Source organism: Lycorma delicatula, chromosome 6 (genome assembly GCF_047948215.1).
Source record: "Lycorma delicatula isolate Av1 chromosome 6, ASM4794821v1, whole genome shotgun sequence".
Taxonomy (NCBI): domain Eukaryota; kingdom Metazoa; phylum Arthropoda; class Insecta; order Hemiptera; family Fulgoridae; genus Lycorma; species Lycorma delicatula.
The window spans coordinates 134,543,597-134,568,034 of record NC_134460.1 but is presented as its reverse complement, the minus strand read 5'-3'; positions in this window follow the sequence as shown (position 1 = coordinate 134,568,034).

Genomic DNA, 24,438 nt, shown 5'->3' with positions numbered 1-24,438 from the left:
CATTTTGTTGATTTAAATCCTATGATTAATTGTGGCACGTGAAATTGTGTACTAACAATGTAATTGTAGGAGTAAGATGTGTATATAAATCTTCACTGCTACATATAGCTGATTTTATTGAAAGTTTAATCTCTTACTAACAGAAAATTATCTGACATTCATGTTCTTTCTGATATTTCATTGTAATTTCATGAAAAGTTTTCTTTTCATTTTTAAACCAGTTATATTAGGATTTTTTTAAATTTAGCGCAAAAATATTTTAATAGAATTACTCAAATTTTCTACGGTAGAATTTTGTTGTTTAAATTTTTCATTGACAAACTGATTTTAAATCGGTTAAATCATTTACCTAATTGTATTATTTATCACTGAATCGTTAGCGTTTGAGCAAGTTTTAGATACCCAATTATGCTTAGGTGAGGCTGATCTAATAATTTTGAAATCAAGTAAATTTGATATACTTGAAAAATCGATTGCAACCAATGATTGCATGGATGTTTTATGTCAGTTTGAAAAAATTTTCCTCTTTAATTCTCCTACTATAGCTTCTAATATAATATCTATAGCATTTTAAAAAGGTCGTGTATTGAACGTATATTTTTGTTAAAAATCCTGTGATTGTTAATATATATATTTTGCAGTGAAAGTTGGATTCACTAAATCATGACTCGTTTTTGTTGACAACTGATTTTTGTTTGGGTAATATACGAGTATAATAACTAGTTGGGTAATATCTAGTGGCTAAGCGCATAAGTATATTTTATGTACTAATTATGATTCAAGAAGATATCAAATGTGAGGACTTAGAGGATATCCTGACTATGAAAAATCTTGAATTAACAACGCAATGTTTCCTGAATAAACTTAATTACTATATGCCTCGTAATTCTACTAATAAAAATAAATCAAAACACGGTAGAGTAGTGGTATGATAAATTCTATTTCTTGAAAAGTTATACAGTAAACAAATCTCAACCTTTCAACATCTATCTGAGTATTGAATATTCTAATAACTATATTTCAGTAACTGAATAGTTATCAGTTATAGGAATCTGTTAAATAAATCTATAAAAAAAATAGTTAAAAATAATTACTACAGCTTTAAAATATCTCAGGATAATAGTGATAATAAATTAATTTGGAATATTGTTAAACAGGATAATAATTTTGACAGGAAATCTAAGATATGGATACCGGAATTTAAAATGATTGAATGTGATAAACTTATAATCGATAGACCTCTATATGTTACAATTTTATTTATGTAATATACTTTTTTCCACTGTGTTAGTCTGATTAATTGGATTGAAATTCAATCTGGTATTGATAGTAAACTAATTCTACCAAGTAGATATAAATAACCGGATTAATGATAGTTCAATATTTTTTTTAAATTACAAGCTCTGAAATAAAATTATTTATCACTAAAATTAAAGACCATAGTTCATTCATGATTGACAGTATTTCAAATAAGGTAATTTAATTTATTAAAAAATTATTTTTCAATACCGCTTTCTGTTGGCTCATATTTTTAATTGTCAATTAAGCGGGAATTCTTCCTTCTGCTTTTAATTAATTGTAGATAAATAACTAAAAATTATCATCCAGTTGTTCTGACTTAACAGAACATTCAAGATGTCCGGACGAGGCCTACAGCGAAGGCAAAAACTGAATTTAAAAATCACCGATGTAAATGTTTACCGAGGCATTTATATCGGTAGCATTCCAACGAAGTCTGGCTTATTACTATGAGATGTAAAAGGTTAGAGGGCGAAAGACGATTCCCGTTAAAGCCCAACAGGGCTTTGACCGGGAAGGGGGTGTGCCGACCGGAGGCGTCACAAGACGGGTGTCTTCCCCTACGGGGTTGAGATGTTCTACTTAATCCTTTTCAAAAATGTTTAAAGGTTGTTTAAAAATAAAGTTAACTACATTTTTGATATTACAGAAAAAAAATTGAAAAAAATTATTTTTATATTTCTTTATATTTTGTAATTTACTTTGCAGTATATTTTTTACATTTTATATTTATATAACGGATGTAAATTGTTTTATTGATCTGCTTGATTGTTTTTCTGCTTGATTGTTTTATTGATTACCAATTTTTGTATTTTTTTGCTTTCTTTTTTAAATTTATTTCGTAAATTATGTGTTAATCCTGATGAATCAGAAATTCTGATGCTGCTAAGAGATTTCTAAATTTGGAAGGAAAAACGGAATAGTAGGTGAAAGAATTAATTTTATCAAACCATTTATTTATATTCGAGTATATTTACGTAGCATGATGCAAATATGTGTTTCAAGAGATTTGAACCATTCACAGCCGATTTAATGCTGATAAAAATAACGAAAAAATTAATTATATAAAATAAGTTCAAAACATTTTTTTTTTTTACAAGCAATCAAATTTTTTATTAATTTTAAAGGGAAAAACAATGAAATTTGTGATTTAAGTCGAAGGTTTTAAAGTTCAAAACCTTTTGACCGATTTTAGACCTTGACACTATAAAAGAGAAAATCCTAAACCGACCATAGTTTGACAACAAAACACTTCTGAAATCATGCAATGGATGAATTTTTTCATTAGTTTGCTTACAAATATACGCCTATAAAGTACAGGAAGGACCTCCTGAAACATTTGTTATAGTTTTAAAAGTTTAATTAGTTTAGTGTTTTAGAATTTAGAAATCTAACAAAGCGAACAAAAATCCCAATTTGATGTCATTGTACCAATTTACTTAACTCGTATTTGTACGATGTAAATTAGTCAATAAAAATTTTAATAAATATGTGCAATCTTCGATTAGATAATACTACAGTTAAAAGCAGAAGTATTTAAAAACAGTAAATTGAATTTTAATGGAGCAACTCGAGTGTATTATCAAAACCAAACCAGGAAAAAAGATGTGATGGACAAGACGGTTCAACTATACTCTACCCGAACGTAGATGTCCTTTTTTACCAACCTATCCTTTTCCCTTATCCTCACCCATTCTTCTCCATTATCACTTTTTTGGCAGCTCTAATACTGCTAAATTTACCATGCTTAGGACACTTTGATGATACAGCCAAAGCTTTCTAGGTGTTAAAAACATGTTTTAGTGGAAAAGGGGCTACCGGAGCCGATTCTCTAGGATAGTTTTTTGTCCGGTGACTTAACAGTAGGCTAATGTTTAATTATCACTCGATAAAGCCAAAGTATTCTTAACTCTTCTAAGTTAAAGTAAATTATAGATAATCAGTGCAGAAATCAAGATATCCAAACAAACTTGTATTCTATAATCTGGTTCCCTTTGCTATATATACCTATTATGATTATAGTTTTCACAAAAACCTTAATAGAAATCTTTGAATAATAGAAGAAGTACATATTAAATACTCGTAAGGTTCGGATACGCTAATATTACATTTCTTATACTATCCATTTTACAAAAAGATTTTTCATGAGATATACTCTTAGAGTAAATTAATTATATTTTAACACTTTATTTAATGGGAAACAAAAAATTCGTAAAACGTAAAATTTGATTAATAATTTATGCCGGCCGATGGTATTGGCAAGAATAATGGAAAATATGCCGGCTAATATCATTTGGCAATTAAAGAATTCTTTCCAACGTTTAGAAAGAGTTATGAAACTTGGTAAGTTTATTGTCTCGCTTCAGCAGTATAATTACAAACGTAGTAAAGTTGTTGTGGTTAGTGCAGTATGGTTGATTAAACAGTTAATTTAATATCTTTTTAAAGTTTTTTTAGACGTTTTTTTAAATATATTTCTTTAAATTATCTTTTTAAAGTAAAAACTGGAAACCATTTTTTTGTTATATGTCTATAAATATCCATCCAAAGGAAATTATTTTGAAAGCTTCTAAATGATTGAATTCAATTTTTTATTTTTCCAAAAAGGTAAAATAATAATTTAAGAATAATTAAAAAAATAATAGAAAAAAAGAAATTCCTGTATTTTAAATTATAAGTATAATGGTAAGTTGTAGCTTAACTATTTTAACAGGTTACTTAGCTATATTTTATAATAAATGAATTTCTGTACAGGAAAACATAAATTATTCAGCGCATTTTAGGGGTTGATATAAAATGAACAAAGCAATGTAACGCGTGTTGATTTGTTTCAAATATTATTGTAGGTACTAGATTACTGATGACATTGAATGAACACACCGCGCGATGTAACGACAGAGGGGATCGTCAGTTAAGCAACTGCTACTGTAGAGAAAGCAATCTGCGTACTATGGTTTCATGAAAGCGGATCTGTTATTACTGTTCGTTTAAAAAAAAACTTTTCATTGAAGCATGGATAAATCGACTCGTTATGCGAGTTTAGAACCGTTAATACCGCAATCAACAATTGTGAATTGCGGGCACTATTAGAGGTTCTATAAAAGCCCTAAAAATTCATTCACACAAACTTTAGTTGGTTTATGCGATTGAAGATGAGGATAATTCATGCCGTTGTAGTCTTACCGTGGACATTCTTGGAAAAGTGAAAGAAGATAATGCGTTTTAAAAAAAGTCTTCTCTGACTCTAAAATCTTCTCTGACGAAGTTACTTTCCATGTTTCTAGTCACGTCATAATTGCCGGATTTGGGGTAGCGAGAACCCTCATGCCTTTCGACAATCACAGTGTGATATCCCGAAAATTAACATTTGGCGTGAGGTGACTGCTCGTGAAATGATTGAACCATTCTTGTTCGCCAGCTACTAGCTCTAGTTATCTAGATATGTTACAGGATTACGTAGTAACCCACCGGGTCGGTCTAGTGGTGAACGCGTCTTCCAAAATCAACTGATTTGGAAGTCGAGAGTTTCAGCGTTCAAGTCCTAGTAAGGACAGCTACTTTACACTGATTTAATACTAGATCGTGGATACCGGTGTTTTTTGGTGGTTGGGCTTAATTAACCACACGTCTTAGGAATGGTCGAACTGAGACTACACAAGACTACACTTCATTTACACTCATACATATCATCCCCTGAAGTAATACCTGAACAGGAAAAAGAAAGAATTATGTAGTACCACAAATTGAACATCGGTAACCTAACAAGATGGCGCGTCACCACACTGGGGTTTAGTACATGAACAATTTCTTCAATGTTGGATTAGTCGAGATATACCGGTTCCTTAGCCATCTCGATCCCAAGTCGTTACGCTACTCGATTTATTTTTTTAGGGTTTGTCAGGGACATGGTGTACGCAAGGAAGGTTGTCAACATAAATGAACTAAAACGGTGTAATTAATGGTATAATCCCAGATATTCTTCCTTATTTAAGGCGTGAAATTGAATACCATCTATACATTTTATGCGCCACATAAGTTGCTCATGTGGAACTTGTTTGAAGTTAATAAGTGTTATAGAAAAAAGTTGTTTGAAATCCTTGCTCAACAATAAAACATGCACGTAAGGAGATTGTTTTGTTATTTTTTTATTAACATTTAAAACGGGCTGATTAATTTATGGTCACCTGTATTTCTAAATTTATTTAGACTATTTTTCAGCATTAAAATTACGTAATTTTATAAAACCGTAGTGTTCCATATAAAAATTATTTAAAAAATACTTTACAGAAAGAATGAAATTGCTAAAGCAGTACATCATTATGTATATACATGGTTGGACGTATGTGTTTTTAGCGTAAAATATTGGCACGTTTAGGATCTGCTCCTCATTAAAATTTAATTTTTAAATATTCAGGTTGAAAAAAGTACTCTACATTCACGGAAAAAGTAAATTGGACGGACCAACCACTTCTCTCTTTCCACAAGATCCCTCCTCTACATGTGATATATTCTAATAAATTCGCAATCATTCAGTGTTTTATTAATTCATTTGTTCACCCTCCAGTTCTATAATTTAGAATGATGACAACACCTTCCTTATTAAAAACCGTGATAAAATAAAATTAATGTAGTATGAGTTCTAAAAATTTTTCCTTTTTTTAATAAATCATAAAACTTTTAATTTTTATATAGAAATGCCGTCATTGAACTAAATGTGTGATTATATAATGGTATATATAAATTTAAAAAAATAAAAAAATAATTTGTAATTTATTACTTAACAATTCTTACATTCGTTGATGATCTTGATAAAACATCATAATCGCTTAATTAAGCGTTAAACATAAATCATGTGATAATCGTTAAAAGCATTTTAAACAAATTTTAACGACTCACTTTCTAAAGCGTTAAATAACTCAGGTAATTCCACTAATAAAGGAACAGTTTAATTTGCTCAGAAAATTTACTTGATGCAAAATTATCACGCAATTTAAAAGCGATTTGTTAAAAATATTTTACTTATATATATAATTACAAATACTTTTCATATGAAATCAATCACCTTCTTTTTTTTTTTTTGTCGTAGTCTCATATTTTTCTCTTTTAATTATACAAATTAATTAGTAAGTAAGTAACACGGCCGCACGACCGTAGTCGATTCATAGCCTCACGCGTCAGCTGTCTCCACCCCGTCCTGGAAAGGCTTCTCCCTACGCCCCAAGCGGCCTAACATCATCGGACCATCTTTTCCTGGATCTTCCCAATGGTCTAGACGCATTAACTCCGCACGACATCACCCTCTTAATATTCTCTTCATCATCCCTTCTCACAATATGTCCAAATCCATCTCAAATGTCGTTTAATTCTCGATTCTTCCTAATTTACCAGGCATCTCCTTCCTTGACCGAGTCAAATAGCTTCCTGAGCACCTTCCTTTCAAAAGCCATCAATCTTGTTTCCATCTTTCTGGTCAAGAGCGTTTTGGCCTCTTACAGTAAAATAAGTTTAATGATCATTTGTTGCAACTGCAGCTTTCTGGTAAAAGACAGCAATTTTGTCTTTAGGACTCTATGTAATCTATATATATGCACTAATTTACTGCTTTTGTCCTAGCCGTGATTTCTTTTTCCCATATAATTCCTGTAATTTTATAAATACAAACGGATATATTGATGTTTTAATAGCTAGATTTAAAATCGAATAAAATAATAAAAAGTTCGTTCGGATATGCTGATATGTTGCGTCACGGTTATTAATAAACATTAAGTTGTATACGATGGAACGAGCTTTAGTCTTATTCATTTATAAGTAAATGATACCAACCATTTAATTTCATTTCTTGCAACAGGAACCTCATAAACATAACGTATGTGATTCAAATTAAAATATAGACGCCACCTAATTTTTATTTTCTGCAATTGTCTCTTTGTAACCCAGCTTAAAGAAACTCAAACTCATGAAGATTTGGTATTTCGAGAAACAGTAATAAGATTGTTATTTTTCTTGAAAACGGATTCTGATGATTTTTTTCTTAATAAAAAATCGTTAAATGAAAGAAGCAGTTTTAAAAATCGTTTTATCTAGTGTAGATTTACGAAGTATATAAATATTTTCTATTTATATATTTTAATATACAAAAAAAAAAATTAAAAACTGACTTGGGACTGTTTTATAATTTATTTAATTTCAACTCGAAAGATACAGGATATTCAGGATAAACTTTAAAGTAAACCGCCTATTTATTAGCAACTTCTGATCTTTAAAATCTGGAGTATTCATGAATTATTCATGAGAATAGTGAAGGCCAGTCGACAATTAAGTTCATAAAGAGCTCTTTCATTCTTAGCACTTAGTAAATCAGTTAATTAATAATGGGTATTAGAAAAGTTATACAACCCAGTATTAACACTTTAAATTACTTCTGAATAATTTTTTTTTGACCGGAAATTTTTTCTTTGAGTATAACAATCTTGTTCAAATGACGAGAAAAAGTTTTTTAGACAACTCCGCTATTATGTATGTAACATGCAGAAATGTTTTTTACACAGTGCAAGATTATCTTGTATTCTAGTCGTACACGAACTTTTGAAAAGACATTTTTTATGTTTATATCTTGAAGTTTTAAATAAACTCCATCATCTTCCTTAAATACCTTATTTTCGGAAGAAAGAAACTATTACCCCGTAGAAGAATTTTGTTTGATGAACGTTTGTCGCAGTCTGCAATTTGCAAGTACGATCTCTTTAAAAAATATTCCGTAGACTTTCTAGATAGCGTAAAATAAATATGTTACATACATATTAATGTTTAGAAAACGACAAACTGTTTTAGATCCATATTAGAAATTACAAAGAATCAAATTAGCAAAATATGATTACTGAAAACCCGCATATATTTCACGAGCAATTACTTCATTCAGTAAAAAAAATCTGGGTTTGGCGCACCAAGACTTGTAGAAAAAATATTGGACTTACTAATTTGTTTATAGTCATTGGTATCTCAGAATTATCAATAAATTATTGACTTTATTACATAGTTACACTGCAAACTCAACCTTTTTGGGGATTGACTAGTTTCTTGGAATTTTTCATTCCTTTCATTTTCAAAACTATCTTTCTGAGAATTTGATTTGTATGGTTTTAAAAAACTCCTTTTCTCCTCAAATAACCTTCAACCCTCTATGCAGTTGCTAAATTGAATAATAAATATTCAAAACTCCATTTACGAATTTTTGTACCCTAAATAATAAAAAACCCGTTCAGGTATACTGTGAGCACTTTCAACATCTTTTACAATAAAAGTAGAATTTCCAGTCTATTTTAAAAAATACCAATTCCATGATATTAGCATATAAAATTAGATGGAGTGCGTAATTTTAAAATCGCATTGTGTTTTACATATTGCTCATAGTTATTACGGTGTTTACACATCTAATAAGTTTTCGTTTATAATTTTCTTTTCTCTTTTGAAATGCAGTCTCTAGCAGGGAAATTTTTTGAAGAAATTTACAACCGCACGAATGAAAAAAATTTAATTCTATTTTGAAAACCATCATTTAATAATTGAGATGCAACGTACATACCGTCACCATTTCAGAATAAGAAAAGGACATTCAGAAACAATGATTCGTTATCTTGTCCGACGTTTTCGACATCAGGTGCTGAAAGTGATCTTCCACGTGCTGGTAGATCACATTCAGCTAGGAAAAATACAAAAATTCTACATTTGCAAGAAAATATCGAAAAGGCACCGAAAACGTCAATTCAAAGATGATCTTCTGCTCAATTCGGTGTAGTTTGCACGTCACTGCAGTGCATTTTACACGGTTTGCATCTTTTCCATACAAAATGCGATCTGTACAGACACTTACACCTGCCGATTATCAGCGAAAAATAGACTATGTAATCCGATTTCAACAATTGCCTAAGAAAGAATAAGAATTTATTCACAATCTGATCATCTCTTGATGAAGCGCATTTTCATCTGAAAAAATTTGTCAACAGAACCACAGAATTTGGAGCAACGAAAATCCACGAGTTTATACCAACATAACATAAATTCTCTCTTTTTTCTGTTTAGCCTCCGGAACTACCGTAAGGTATTACTTTACAGGATCAATGTATGAATGTAAATGAAGTTTAGTCTTGTACAGTCTCAGGTCAACCATTCCTGAGATGTGTAGTTAATTGAATCCCAATCACCAAAGAACACCGGTGTCCACGATGCAGTATACAAATCCATATAAAAGTAACACAACAGGAATTACTTTTTTTCTGTTTAGCCTCCGGTACCACTGTAAGGTATTACTTCAGAGGATGAACGAGAATGATATGTATGAGTGTATATGAAGAGTAGTACTCTTAAACAATTTCAGGTTGACCATTCCTGAGGTGTGTGGTTAATTGAAACCAACCACCAAAGAACACCAGTATCTACAATCTTACTAGATTGTAAATACTGGTGTTCGGATTTGAATACTTTCAAATCCGTATAAAATTAATTGCATTTAGCAGGATTTGAACCTTAGAACTCTCAAATTCGTAATCAACAACATGAATTGCACTCTGTTAAGTGCGTGGTTTGGTGAGAAGTTGCTTCAGCAGAAATTAATTGATGTTATTTCGAAGATGCGAATGGTGAAGTAAGATAGTTGACCGACGATATTGGGACATGATGGGAAATGTTGTACGCCCTTTTGTGGAAAATAAACCTGAAATATTGTTTCAGCAAGATGGTATATGCCGTACTGTTGAAGCTGCATTTTGATTTCTAAGAAATATTTTTGTGGAGCGATTAATTACGAGGAGATCTGTAAATAACTGACCGCCACTCTCCCCAACCACCGACCATACGGCTCTTATGGAAAATACCGTAAAAAGAGGTCGTCTTTGCAAGGCTAGTAATGGATATCATCTAAAGGATGTGAAATTCCACAGACGATAAAAACAAATTTTCCAATCTTTAATTTTATTGAAAAAAGATAAAAAATAATAATTAATAAACCAAAAAGGATATTTTATTTAATCCTCGTCGTGACTTATGGACCAATAATTATTATTATTTTTTATATATTCATTTAAATCAATTTAGTTATAATTAACCACTTTGTAATCATTTAATCCATTTTATATCTTGTAAAAAAATTAATCTACTTTTAAATTGTCATTAAATTATCCCACTTAACTAATTACTCATGGAAATAAACATTAGTTGTCAAGAAATATTGTAAAAAAAAACATAGATTACAATATCTTAGTAGTTTGTCTTTAACTGTTTTACATTTATTTACCCTGTAGATACATTTTATAGAGTTTATGTTTCCTGTTTTAAATGACAAAGTAAAAGAGAATTATACGATAACAACCAGACGAGTGCAATGCTTAATAAGGAAACATCAAGTTCTAGTGTCTGCTTCAACCTTCTTTCTAGTAATGATTTAGTTGGCTGTTTTAGTTTCTAATTTATATAGAATATAAATTATATAATTTGTAATTCTTTAATAAGGATTTACATCTGTAATTTTAATTTCTTTTTAATATTATATATATTTTAAACAGGTTAACTACATATAAAGTAAGTTTCTTCGCCGGTAGGCGGGTAGGCTCGTTAGAGTAATGGACACTCCTCCGGGCTGTGTGGATGCTTCACGTTGATCCGGCTCGGGGGAGGAGAAGAAAAAAAAAGTTATTTCGCTTTTGTTTTAATAATAAATAAAAAAATGTAGTTATATAAAAATGATTGATTTTCATGCTTAAAAAATATAATTTGATCTTATAGTATAAAATTGTACGGCTAAATATCACATACGATTTTAGGCTTGGCACGATGATTAACAATAATGAATTCAACTCACTGAAAACCATTTCACCCCTGATTTTTCTTAGTATGTCTGAAATGAATGTTATTCTTTAGCTTAGATATAGCAATTTTTATGATATGATTTGTATTTGTGTCGTATAATCCGTTATTACGATTACGGCACTTTTACAAATAATTGTATTAATAATTAATTTAATAGCGAAAAAGCCAAGTGTTAATCCGAATTCCTATCATAGAAATGTTATTTAAATACTTCACTAAAATTAACTGCAAAGAAAGAGATTGAAAATCTGAGACTTCCGTTTGGGATTAAGTAGAAAAATGTTTAAATACTTTAATAAGTATTTAAAATGTGCGCAATTTTTTTCAGTTATGTTAAACAACCCCTTAAACAACTTCACCAATCGAAATTGCGTACTGTAAAAACAATACGTGTAATTAATATATCGCGTATATAAATACCCTAAAAAACTAAAAACATATTATCCGAATGCCACTAGTTTCCCCGTGACTAGTTTACTCAAAGTAAGTTTAGCGACTTTGATTTGTCCAAGCGTTTACAAAAAAAAATGTTATTACTTTCGATAGAATGAACCAATTTATTAAATGAAACTTTTATATATAATAAAAGTTTATAAAAATGTAATGTCATGTCCCGTAAGATATTTACGATCGTTTAGGTCTAAAAATCTTACGGACATGACGTTACCTTTCTATTAACGTATAATTTATTTTATTAATTAACAATCGAATGTTATGAACGTAACAATTTTAACTTCAATCTTTATATATAAAAATGTTAAGTTCGTTTGTGTACGCTTCAAAAACTCAAAAATTTCTGCACCGATTGAGCTCAAATTTTAGCACGATATATAACCCGCATCAAAGATTGTTTGCATCTATTTTTCGTATCAGTCACATACCCGCGACCGCGAGAAAACAGTTTTTTAATAAATGAGAGGCTAATAAATCAGATGGAAATGTAAACAAAGGAAAACCAATCAGATCAATGCAAGATGACCACTGTCAAAGACAACGACCAATCACAAAGAGCCCGTATGGCCGTTGCCAATGTAAACAAAATCACAACTCATTAAGTAACTAATATCTTTGAATTATATTTAACAGTTAAAACATCTGTATTTTATTAAAAAAAAACAAAAAAACACCAAAACAAAAAAAAAAGCCACCAAGAAGGATGACTTAAGTAAATAAATTAAAACACCCAACTTTCTTATAGCCCAGATAGACTTAAGACTATGCAAACAATAAAAGTCGAAATAACCAAATACACAGAAAATAATATCCCTACATAATGACCAAAAAATCCTTTGTTAGGTTATTTTTTTACATATATATGACCAAACAATCGTTTTTTGGTCATTTAGCGTTCTTTGCTATGTAAAAGTAAAGAACAAAATTCACAAATAGTAACACTGAAACCACACAACTAAGTATTCGTTTTTTTTTGTTTTTCTAACCTCCGAAACCACCGTTATGCATTGCTTCAGATGACGATATGAATGATTTATAGCGTATGAAAATGCCATGCCTGACCGGGATTCCAACTCGGAACCACCGGATTAAAGTCCGAGACGTTACCACTCGCGCCACGGAGGCCGGCAAACACATTCGTTAGGAGCCGAATAAAACCACGACTTACGAATATGGCGTTGTGTGTCAAACTAATTTTATACGGACTATAATTACTTTTAATACGCGAAACCCTTTGCAATGATTGAACATTAACTTAAACCTCTTCATAAATTATTCCTTTTGAACTAAGCCACATTTTGATATCATTGTTTTTTTCTATAACACGGCTGGAATTCTTTTTGTTTAGTAATAAGAAGCGTTGTCGAAGACAATAACCGAATTCTCTTCCAAAGGACCTAATACACCGCTAAACTATTTCTAAATAATTCAAATTCGTGTAATTTTTTTACGAATCGCTTTTTATCAAAATCTCACCTTTTTCTCAATTGACCTGCGGGGTTTTGTTTTCTTTGGAGACCGTAATTCATTAGTAGATTCATACTCGAGAATCACGTTGTACACTGAAGCAGTAAAACTTCTGCTTACGTTAGCAGTTTATTAACATCTGAAATCAACGCCGTTTGATTATTCTGTAATTTGTAAGCATTACTCTGCTTTTGTAAGCATTTAAAATTATGTATTTTTCGCACGACTTAAGGGCTTTTTTTCGCAGCCCACAAATCTTTATATACAAAAATGTTAAGTTCGTTTATGTACGCTTCAAATACTCAAAATGTATTGCACCGATTGAGCTCAAATTTTAGCACGATATATAATCCGCATCAAAGATTTTTTTTATCTATTTTTCGCATCAGTCACATACCCGCGACCGCGAGAAAACAGTTTTTTAACAGTCAGCTGTGTACCAGTGACCGCGCCATCTGCCGGAAGCGAGAGGAACACTCACCATACTAGCTAACGACAACCGCAGTCACATGTGAAACAATACCTGTTTCCAAATACATTGTTTATTAACAAAAAATTGTATATTATTGTATTATAATAAAAAATTTGTATTATTATACAAGTAATTTAATTATTTTAATAATATTTTTCTTGTTTAATTTTGCTTTATGAATTAATTTATTAATTCACCACAGATTGTTTGAATATTGTATGAGAGAATATGGAAATATAATTTTATAACGCATGAAAAATGTCTGACCAGGAATCGAACCCGGGACTCCCGGATGAAAGGTCAAGACGATACCACTCCGCCATGGATATCGACATTTTTTAAGGTAATAAATAAAATAAAAGAATATTCTAAAAAATTATTTTTACTTACATTACACCAACATTTCCTTTGCAATATTACCATAAATATAAAATTATGTTGCGGTTATGTAGACATCCAAGCTTCTATAATAAACATATTCACAATATTACACGATTACCCGTTAAGTTATATTAAATTACGTTATACCCGTATTAATTAAATTATATCATATTCTACGGTAAACTGTTCTTTCAATCCTGTTTGGTCTAGGCTTGTGCTTCTAAACCGCAAAATGAAATTTCCTTGCAATAAATTCCTCGCTTGATACTCAAGGGTTATTATTACTATTTTAATTAATACTAAATGCAGTGAATTTAAAATATAAATTATAAAGTTACTTTATTTTCCTTGTATCTTAATAATATTTTGTTTAAAATAATTGATTAAATCATATATCTTCTCCTCAATTTTTACCGATTCTTTTCCGGTAGAAATGAGTGTTTAGCTGGTACACTTATAAACACAGAATAGCTATATCATTTTTCAGTAGCCTTATCGGGGTGCTACCCATTATTATTTTACTCTATTGTTTTTAGTATTTTCCATTCTTATTTTTCTAAAACTCTGTCTATTTTTCTGTTACTACTTTTCCATACCTACTCTTTGTAAGGAGCTGGAAATGAACCTTAGCGCCCAATCGTTACCGTTAGAAGTTTAAATAATTTACATTATTTTTAAACTATTCTCTTTCGACATGGATTGTCTAAACAGACATTATCATTTTGTACTCAGTTCTACTTATTTAACTACGAATTCATTTATAACGTACCAAATCATTTAAATGTTTTTATTGTTAATTTTTTTATTCTCGCTCAACATTAACTCTGTAAAAAAAAGCATAATACAATAGTATTTGGTTATAAATAGTAATGTACCGAATTGTAACAAGGAGATTAACAAAAGAAAATGTATATTTATCTTTTTCATTTTTATATTTTATTTAATGGCTGATAAAACTGCTACTGATGTGATTTTAGATAGTATTAATTAAAATAACTAGGTTCTTAAAATGTTGGTTTCGGAGGCTAAACAGAAAAAAGATTCTAAATATGAGAGACTAAACAGTATGTTAAAATACATTATTTTTTTCAGACCGGTACCTAATACATTACACAGATCACCGTTATTTAAGATAAAATATAAATTATAAAAATAAAATATAGACGTGATTAAAGTCCCTGTTAATTATTTAAAAACGCACACATTAAATAATTTTTAAGGTAAATACATTAAATATAAAAAATTACTACAAAATAATTCACAATTCAGAAGATGCTATTGAAAATAGCGTCTACATATTTTTTAATCATTCAACGAAATGCGGAAAAATCAGGCCTTTTGAGACCGGACCTCCTAAGGATGCTTGCAGAGACCTGATTTCTTTCTTTTGAAAACTTTTTTTATTCTTTCCTTTAAATTCTCCCTTCTTTTTTCGGTCCATCTACTGTGTTTCCTTTTCTGTTTCTCTGGAAATTTAGATTTTCTACTAGTTCTTTGAAAGATTCTCTGTTGAAAATTTCTTTGGAATATTTAATAATAAAACATGTTTTCAATTTCTTTGAACCAGCTTATTTTGGTTTTCATTTTTTTCTAAACACGTTAACTATTTGTTTTGTAAATCTAGCTTCATTCCTTCTATTTAAGTAACGATAAAATTGGATTTTATTTATTTTTTCACTGTATTGTTTATTTTTTCAAAAGTTTGATAAATTCTTCTGATTTCGTATATACAAATATTATGTTAGAGTTTTGGGGAGTAGATTTTTCTTAAATTTTTTCAACTTTTACTAAATTCTTTCTTGAGAAATTCTGTAGGCCTTTCGCACTATTTAAACACTTTCAGTACAACTACGATTTTTTATTGTCTTAATTTCGGGTTTTTGAAAATTATTTTTTGTTTTAAATTTTTTACTTACATCTATGTTTTAACCCTCTCCCGGAGCTGGATCCGCAATTAAGTATTATTATTATTATTAGTAAAACCTAAAATTCATTGATAAAGTAATATTGTTTCGGTAAAAGAAGATGCTTTAATTGTATTTTGAATAAATTGATGGGAAGATTTTTTCAGATTTTACGATAATTTATTAGAAATAGCAACGGAAGTATAACCGAGGTCCTTTCTTGTAAGCCGAAATATTATGTTGAATTTTACGAAAACAGTTCCATTGTCTGGTCTGTTACGGGTGGATTTTTTTTTCTAAGAATGAGTGACCTGTTATTATTATTAGCATATTTGATACATTTAAAAATATAGAATTAAAGATAAGTTAACACATTTATTAAATTTTCTAGATATCGGAATCTACGATTCATACTTATGGAAGCCCCAGAATCTTGTATCTTAAAAACTCGTTCTGACTTTTTTAAGGAGCCTTTTTATAAAATAAGAATATTTTTACTGTTTTTATTTGAGAACTAGGTTGTTAGCAGCTGCAGTAATTTGTTGACTTCCAAGAAGAAATCAGACTATTTGTTTCTAATACAATCATGCTAAAAATATGATGCCTCCCAAAAATATGTAAACAAGGTAGAATAGTGAAGTGCAATCAAATGCTTTGAACTCCAACTTATTATTTAGCTAAATGGTTATTAAAATAATTTTATAATTGACATCAACCACTACATTTTTTCATTAAGATTAACTTTTTATTTATTAATAATTTTAAAATTAAATTTTACGTTTTGGAAAAAGTTTTATATTTTAAAATGTATTACACTATATCTCAGCATAGCAATTAAAGAAACAGTAGGGATTACAACGGATTGGTTCATCTCCTAATCTGTTGACTTAAGAATTATACAGGGTGCATAAGGTTAATAAGGTTTATGGATGAAACAAAACATCTTTTAATAATTTAAAGAATTAAAAAAAATAATAGAACAACAGTATTACAATTCCCAGGATGGAATTCTGGCAAATCATTTTATGGGTACCTAGAAATGAAAGATAAAATAGATAATCTAAGCTTCATTAGACTTAAACCTAAATCACTTGAAATCACAGCTTTAGCTGTATTACAGTTGATCGGGAGTGATTTTAAATACTAACCCAGGGATGGAACGGATAACAAAGCGGGGTCCTTGAATGATTCAATAGTATTTTTAATTTAGCTTTTAAAGGAAACATTTTTGATCTTTTTATTTTAACATCAAAACTAATTTATTAACCATTAAAACTAGTGAAACGGTAGAAAACGTATAGTAAATAACAATACAAAATGTTGAATACAAAAATATTCTTCCTTCCACAAACTAAAATTATTATTAAATGACCTTTGAAATATAAACACAGTTAACAAAGCAGAAAAAATACAATATATAAATAACTAAATATGGAGAGAAATTGATTTAGGCGGTTGTGTAAAAAGCAGTCATCTGGACTGATAAATTTTATAAAACGACTGAAATTCTGATATTATTCAAACCTACTGTAAATATATAAATAACGTGTCTATTTTAGCATCAGCTAATCTAAAATATCACTAATTCTGTTTCCCAGTATTAATTTTAACCCAAATACTGCTTAAAGCCAGCATTCGATCATTTTGAAGTCGTTTTATGATCAGTTTTGATTGTGACAAAGACTGTTGAGCACGTGAAAGTTTTGTGTACAGTAGAACTACAGAATGAGTGAAAAGAAAGACTTCATTCATTCAGTGTTGCAGAAAGTTACGCATTATTGTTTAAGCAAAGTAGCATGGAAATAATGCTACAGGCAGAAAATTTGATACGGTTGAGTCCAATAACAATTAGAGTATATTTCAGTGTAAAAACGCGAAATATCCAGAAATAGAAAAAAAAACTTGCAGGGCATATATGATGTGTATGTCGGTTTGGATAAGCGATTTCTACAGAAATGTGTCAGATGAAAGCTCTAGAAATTGCCTATGAATTAAATATAGGTACGGATAAATTTAGAGTTAGTCTTAATTAATTTTTCTTTTTGAAGAAGTATGACATAGGACAGTAGATAAACTGACAAAGATTCAAAGATATGTTATATAAATTTACGAAAAAGGAACAGTCATACCCCTCAAAAAACACCCCGTTGAATACCGGTGTTTTTCAAAGTGCATTAATAACAATTGAAAACGTATGTGTAAAGAGTGTTTAGATACGAACTGTCGTTTAAAAAAACAACTATGCTCGGTGATGCATACGCATGTAATTTTCGCAAAGAAAAATGAAAAATTTCTACCTGATATTGTCATATGAACACAAGAAAATGAAAGGATGAATAAATGAAAGTACTGTACTAGATTAAATGGGTCTGGAAGTGTCGATCAGACATTTTGGTAAGAAAACCTTAATCAAGAAAACCTGTACTTGTAACGGGCTGTTTTAGGGGTCAAACGACCGATGATGTAAAGCGAAGACTGGTTGTTGGAAAGTGTGATCGATTTATTATTATTCCTGGTGGAATAATATTTATTCTATAACCTCTAGATATCTGCATAAACTTTTTTTTTTTTTGGTATTGATGAGGTGGGGAAATACGATTTACGTACTCTTCCGAGGGGGTATGGGACTCGCAACAGGTTCTGAAAGGTGTTATTAAAATGCGTATGTGTGCCTGCGCTCTACTGACTAAACCTGACCACCTCATCATCTCCTCCTTCCGGGACCGGACCTACGATTAAGCATTGCACGGCCTCGGGATTTGCCTCGAGTTCAGGGGATCCAGAGTTCCCGTGCATCATCACCGCCGCCCAACCGCGCAAGCGTGGACGGGCGACGGCTCCGCAGGAGGCTGTCCTTCCCCACTTCCCTCTCCAGTCACATCTGCATCGCAGCGGTGATTTTTTCTAGGATTTCTGACTTCTCAATATATGCTCTCGTAGTGCTGATCCCTATTCTCTTAACCATTCTGGCTTCCTGCTCCTTCTTTCTCAGTATATTATCAGCAACTGACCATTTAAAATCAAATTCCGTAAACACTACACGATTATTGCGGCTCGTTCAGAAATATCGATGATTTGATTAAAAAGATCGTTCAAGAAATGTATTTCGAACGCTGTCAATGGAAGTGGGAACGACTATTTGTGATTAAGCGATTACGAAAATAATTGCAATTCTACGGATGATGGATACTTGACCACGGATGACAGTAATTACGATAAATGACTTGCTATAATTTTTATGCTTTTAATTAAATATAGACTAATTTACTGATATTGTGGAGATACTAAATACTGTTATTCGTTCAATCGTCCATGGTGATTTTGTTAATAAAATGCAAAAAGGTAACCATATTTATACTTTTTTTCAATCTTTCGAACCCGGGTGCACGTGATACATAGGTGTACACTGTACATTTTTTAATGCTTTTAACCAAACGTTCATGAATACATTTACTCAGGCTGACCACACGACCTATGAAAATCGTTCTATTATAAGATTCATAGACACCTGAACCGAAAGGTATTATGTGGAATAAAAAAAGAAATAGATATTCCGGTTGGTCACGTCCTGACATGAAATCTTAAAAATTATTAGATAAGTTACACAGCAATTTGTCGATATCCAAACATGATGAGATGGAGAAATTTAATTATGAGATAATTCGTCTGTGCTAGGAGGTATGTTCGTCATTCGTCATTGGGATGTTAACTGTACACGTAAAATTTCTGATACTATAAAAAATACTTTAAAGCAGGTTATGCAAAGAATTAAAAAAAAAATATTTGTTAAAAAAAAACACCTAATTGTGCTAATAATTAGTAGGTTAAAATCTTTTTTTTGAATGCCAAGAAAAGGTGCCTCCACTTTTAGCAAGATGTTCATTAGATCTATAATTCAGTGATGGTCCTTCTAATGCGATGACGGTGATAAAAACTGGATTCAGTGAAGTAATCAAGCATTAATATTATATAAGTACTGTAAACTGTCTTACTAATATTATTTTTTTTTAATGCTACATGTTGTAGTTGCTTTAACAAAGGTCATCATTTGGAGAAAATCTTAACTGTGTGAAGAATAAAAAATGTAATTCCCAGTACGGCTTGGTTATATTAAAGCATAAAAAATTGTAATCATTTTTATACTAAGCAAACTAAATTGAAAATTTAAGCGTTTAATTATATCAAATAAATTTGTGATTTGTATTTAAGTTTGTAATTTACGTATGCTTACAGCGCAGATAATGTGGAAGCCTTTTAAAAAAAATATATTTAAGATTTAAAGAGTGAACTTAGTCTTATATTTAAAATAATGTTTAAACGGACGATAAAAGCTTGTAGAATAAACTAATTTTGACAGGCGGTAATGGAAAAGCAGCTCTTCCTTATTCCGCTCTTCGTTCAATAACTATATATATTTTGTTTGGTTGTGTTAACGCTTCGTAAACTTAACTTGAACCTCGTTTGCAAAAATCTCAATTTAGTCGAATAACATATAGTTGCCCCAGCGAATCTACGAGCTTCTGACGTCAAGTGCTGACATCTCATTATATTATTGTTTTCCAAAACATTATTTTTGCGCGTAATTATTATATTTATTTCATTTTTCGACTGACAAACAATACAGGCGCCCAAACAATACATTTATGTTGCGTATTCATTTCTTTCCACATGAGTTGATTACATGTATAATAATGCTTAACGACTGAATCTTGTAAACAATAACAATTCCTTAAACAATGACTACCCTAATTGGTATTATGTAAAGGCCTGTAAAAATTTATACATGCAGTTAGAAATGATGTCTTTCGTCAGGATTATATTTAGATCCGTCATTCGTAGTACACAATGTGTGTATAAAGAAATAAACTTTAGTCCAGTTTATAACGTATTCAGTGAAGGTATACGGATAGCGTTTTTCTGCGGTCATATAATTTTATAATTACTCATTGTTTTTTGTAATATATTATTTTTTGCTTAATTTTTGTTCGTGTGTTATTAGTGCGGTTTGTTATAACAGAATTTAAATCCGCACGAGAAATTATCAATAATGTTCATGATTTTATGAAAAAAGAAGCTCAACAAGTAGATAAATTAACTGACGACAAACATATAACTGACATTCAAAAATGCGAAGAAAGAACTGCTGCTGCTTGTGGGATATCAAGAACACAGGTTCAAAAACACAGAAGAGAAAAAAAAGACATGATTCTTCAATCGACATTCCAATCGTGTTCTTTCAGCACGACGAAAAAGTATAAACGACGTTAGAAACCTGTCACTGGACTGTACAGTTTTGATTTAGGTGTAATTAAAAGAATTGTTGATGAATTTCATTCAAAGAAGAATGAATTATCTACTTTAAATAAAAATAAAGCAAGAACTTCAGTCATATATTGATTTTAAAAGCAGTGATTCAACTCTAGCTGTTATTTTGAAAGAGTTAGGTTTCAAAGACGTAAAACTGAAAACAACAGAAAACTTTTAACTGAAAAATCCGATATCAGGTGGAAGAGAATTGAATATTTGCAGGCAATGGCTAAGTACAGACAAATTTTTGGATATAGAAATTATAATAATAATAAATTTGATATCGACATATAAAGGAACCCACTACACAGGACACCATAATTCATCAATGGAATCAAAAATTTCCGGCGTTTAATTCGTTAATATATAGAGCTATAAAATATTTAAAATATAACAATATAAAATTTAACATTGAATTATATAATATCAAATATATAGCTAATGGATACAATGAAAACCTAATAAATAAATTATATACCAAAATAAAAAAAAATATATATATATATAAAAGATAATATAAAAACTAACAAATAATAACGGATACAGATATGCTAAATCTGAAAACAATATAAATTACAAAAAATTCAATAAATATTTAAATCTTTTGAATTAAAAACTGCATACACAATGAATAATAAAATAATTAAATATATACGTAAATAACAAAGATCCAACTAGAATAATAAAACATAATAATAAATTTAATTTAGATAAACATGGAGTATATAGTTTAAAATGCGCATTTACGATCTGGAATATATCAGGATGACTAACCGATCTTTTTCGATTAGAATTTATGAACACATTAATTGTACAAATAAAGGAAATAAAGAACGATCCAATTTTGCTAGGCATATCTCAGAAAATAAACATAATTACAATCCAGGTAATTTTATTAATATCCTTGAATATTCCAATAACTTTCATAAAACAAATATTGTAGAAAAATATTATGTATTCATAAATAATAAAAGTTTGATAAATAAACAAACGAAATTTGAAAATGATGTACTATTCAAACAAATATTAAATTATAATTTTGATTCTTAGGTTGGTAATACTGCTTCATACGTATAAACATAACAATTGAGACCTTTATACTGACACGACGGAAACGTTAACTTTATTTAACCTTTTGACGATTAATTGTTATATTTATACTTTTATAACATTCAATTTTGTATAATTAATTTAGTATAATTAATTACTATTAAAGATTGTTGGAAAGTGGAAACTATTATATAAATAATTTATATATTAATAACAACGGGCCATGCATAAAAAAATTAATTTATGCAATGATTTTTATCGTTATGCGTTATGCTTTTTGAAATTCTCTACTCTCTTCCCTATCTTCTTGTTCATTACGAATCCTACTCCTGCCTGCCCTGTGACGCTGAGTTAATTTTTCTAAAATCACCTTACCAAAAGTCGTTTTTCTCTTCCCACCGAACCTCAGTAATTCCTACATCTACATTTAACCTACCCATTTCCCTCTTTAAATTTTGTAACCTATCTGGAATGCTAGAAGTCTAAAAAGGTACCAACCTTTTTATCAGTCCACTTCTATCATTCCACGCTCCGACTCGTAGAAAGTTATTTTTTAATTTTCTGGGGACCCCTTCCTTAGCAATCCCCACCCGCAGATCCGAACGGGGGTCTAGTTTACCTCCGAAATATTTTACCAAGGAATGCGCCTCTATCTTTTTTACGTGAAAATGCAGAGAGCTACATTTCCTTGGAAAAAAAAACAGCTGTAATTTTCCATTGCTTTTAGCTACGCAGTACTCAGAATCTTGAGTGATGTTGATATGGCGATTTAAGTCTTCCTGACCTACGCCCTTAACAGCTACTGAAAGAGTTGCTGCGCTCTTTCAGGAATCTTTCCTTAGTCTGGCTCTCAACAGATACCACTTCGATATGGTTGTACCTTCGGTCTAGCTACTCTATATCACTGAGCACTCAAGCCCCCTCACCATCTGCAAGGTCTCATGATTCATAGAGAGGGATACAAACATTAACATCCGGAAAATTTCCATCCGGTTTTTGGTTTTTTGGGTTCCTTAGGTGTTAAAACGTCAAGTTCCGGTGAAAATCGAATATTCCCAAATTGGACCGATTACAATACTTTCCCTTCTAGAGCTATAGCACTATCTAGACGGGAAAGTAAAAATTTATTCAGAACGGAATACTCTTGATTTAACTATCACTTAAAATTATAAATTTATAGATTTTCAATTATTCTTACTTTTAAATCGACATAAATTCATTTAACGAATTTAATAATATATAGGTTAAAGTAATTGCTAAACCTTTTATCTTACCTTAGTTATTTCTTAAAAAAAAATAATAAATAAATAAAACCGACCACTCCTAAGTAATTAGATATTAAACTGTTTTTATCGCATGCTAAATCAAATGGAGTGGATGTGTACACAAAGAAAGTACCTTAAGTTGTAGGATCTAAATGTATCCACCCATTTTTACCAACAAATCAACTAATTAAAAAGTAGAAAACAAAACCGCCCTAACTTTAAAACTATACAGAATACATTTAAAAATTAATTACTTTTATAATAATTATATTTAATTGTATTAAAATATTCGAAAAATAACATCTTGAACTCGTTTTAATTAATAAACCTACGTTATTATTTACTATAAGTATTATTTTTGTAAAGAATTTTGTTAAGATTTGATTAATACGCAGTATATAGAAGGTCATGTATAGGAAATATAGATATTTAAATCAGCATAGAATGAAATACGTATTAATGCAGACACTTGATTAAATAAGTTCGTTTGACATTGATTTCAATATTCGATTTAAACAGATTGTTTTTTTTTTTTTTTTTTTAATTATTAAGAACAGTAATAATAATTACAATCTTTTAATTTTTAGATTTCTATTAAATACTTTTTTTAACTAATCTTTTTAAATCACTCTAATGAATTTTAAAAATCTAGATTTTTTTTTGAATCGTTTTACTTTGATTAAGCAACAGTAACATGAAGGTGCTATATGTTAAGGTTATAAAATGCCAGCATAATACCAAAGAAGCATAAAAAGTAACAAAGTAAGGAACATTATTAGCAAATTCTACAGAATATCTATTTACTCTCATTTTTTATTTTTTGTTTTACAGGGTAACTTACGTAGGGTAAATCTAGGTTTACACATCAGGAGCAGTCGACCTGAGACTGTGCAAGACTACACTTCATTTACATTCATACACATCATCTTCTGAAGTAATACCTTACGGTGGTTCTGGAGGCTAAACAGAAAAAGAGAGG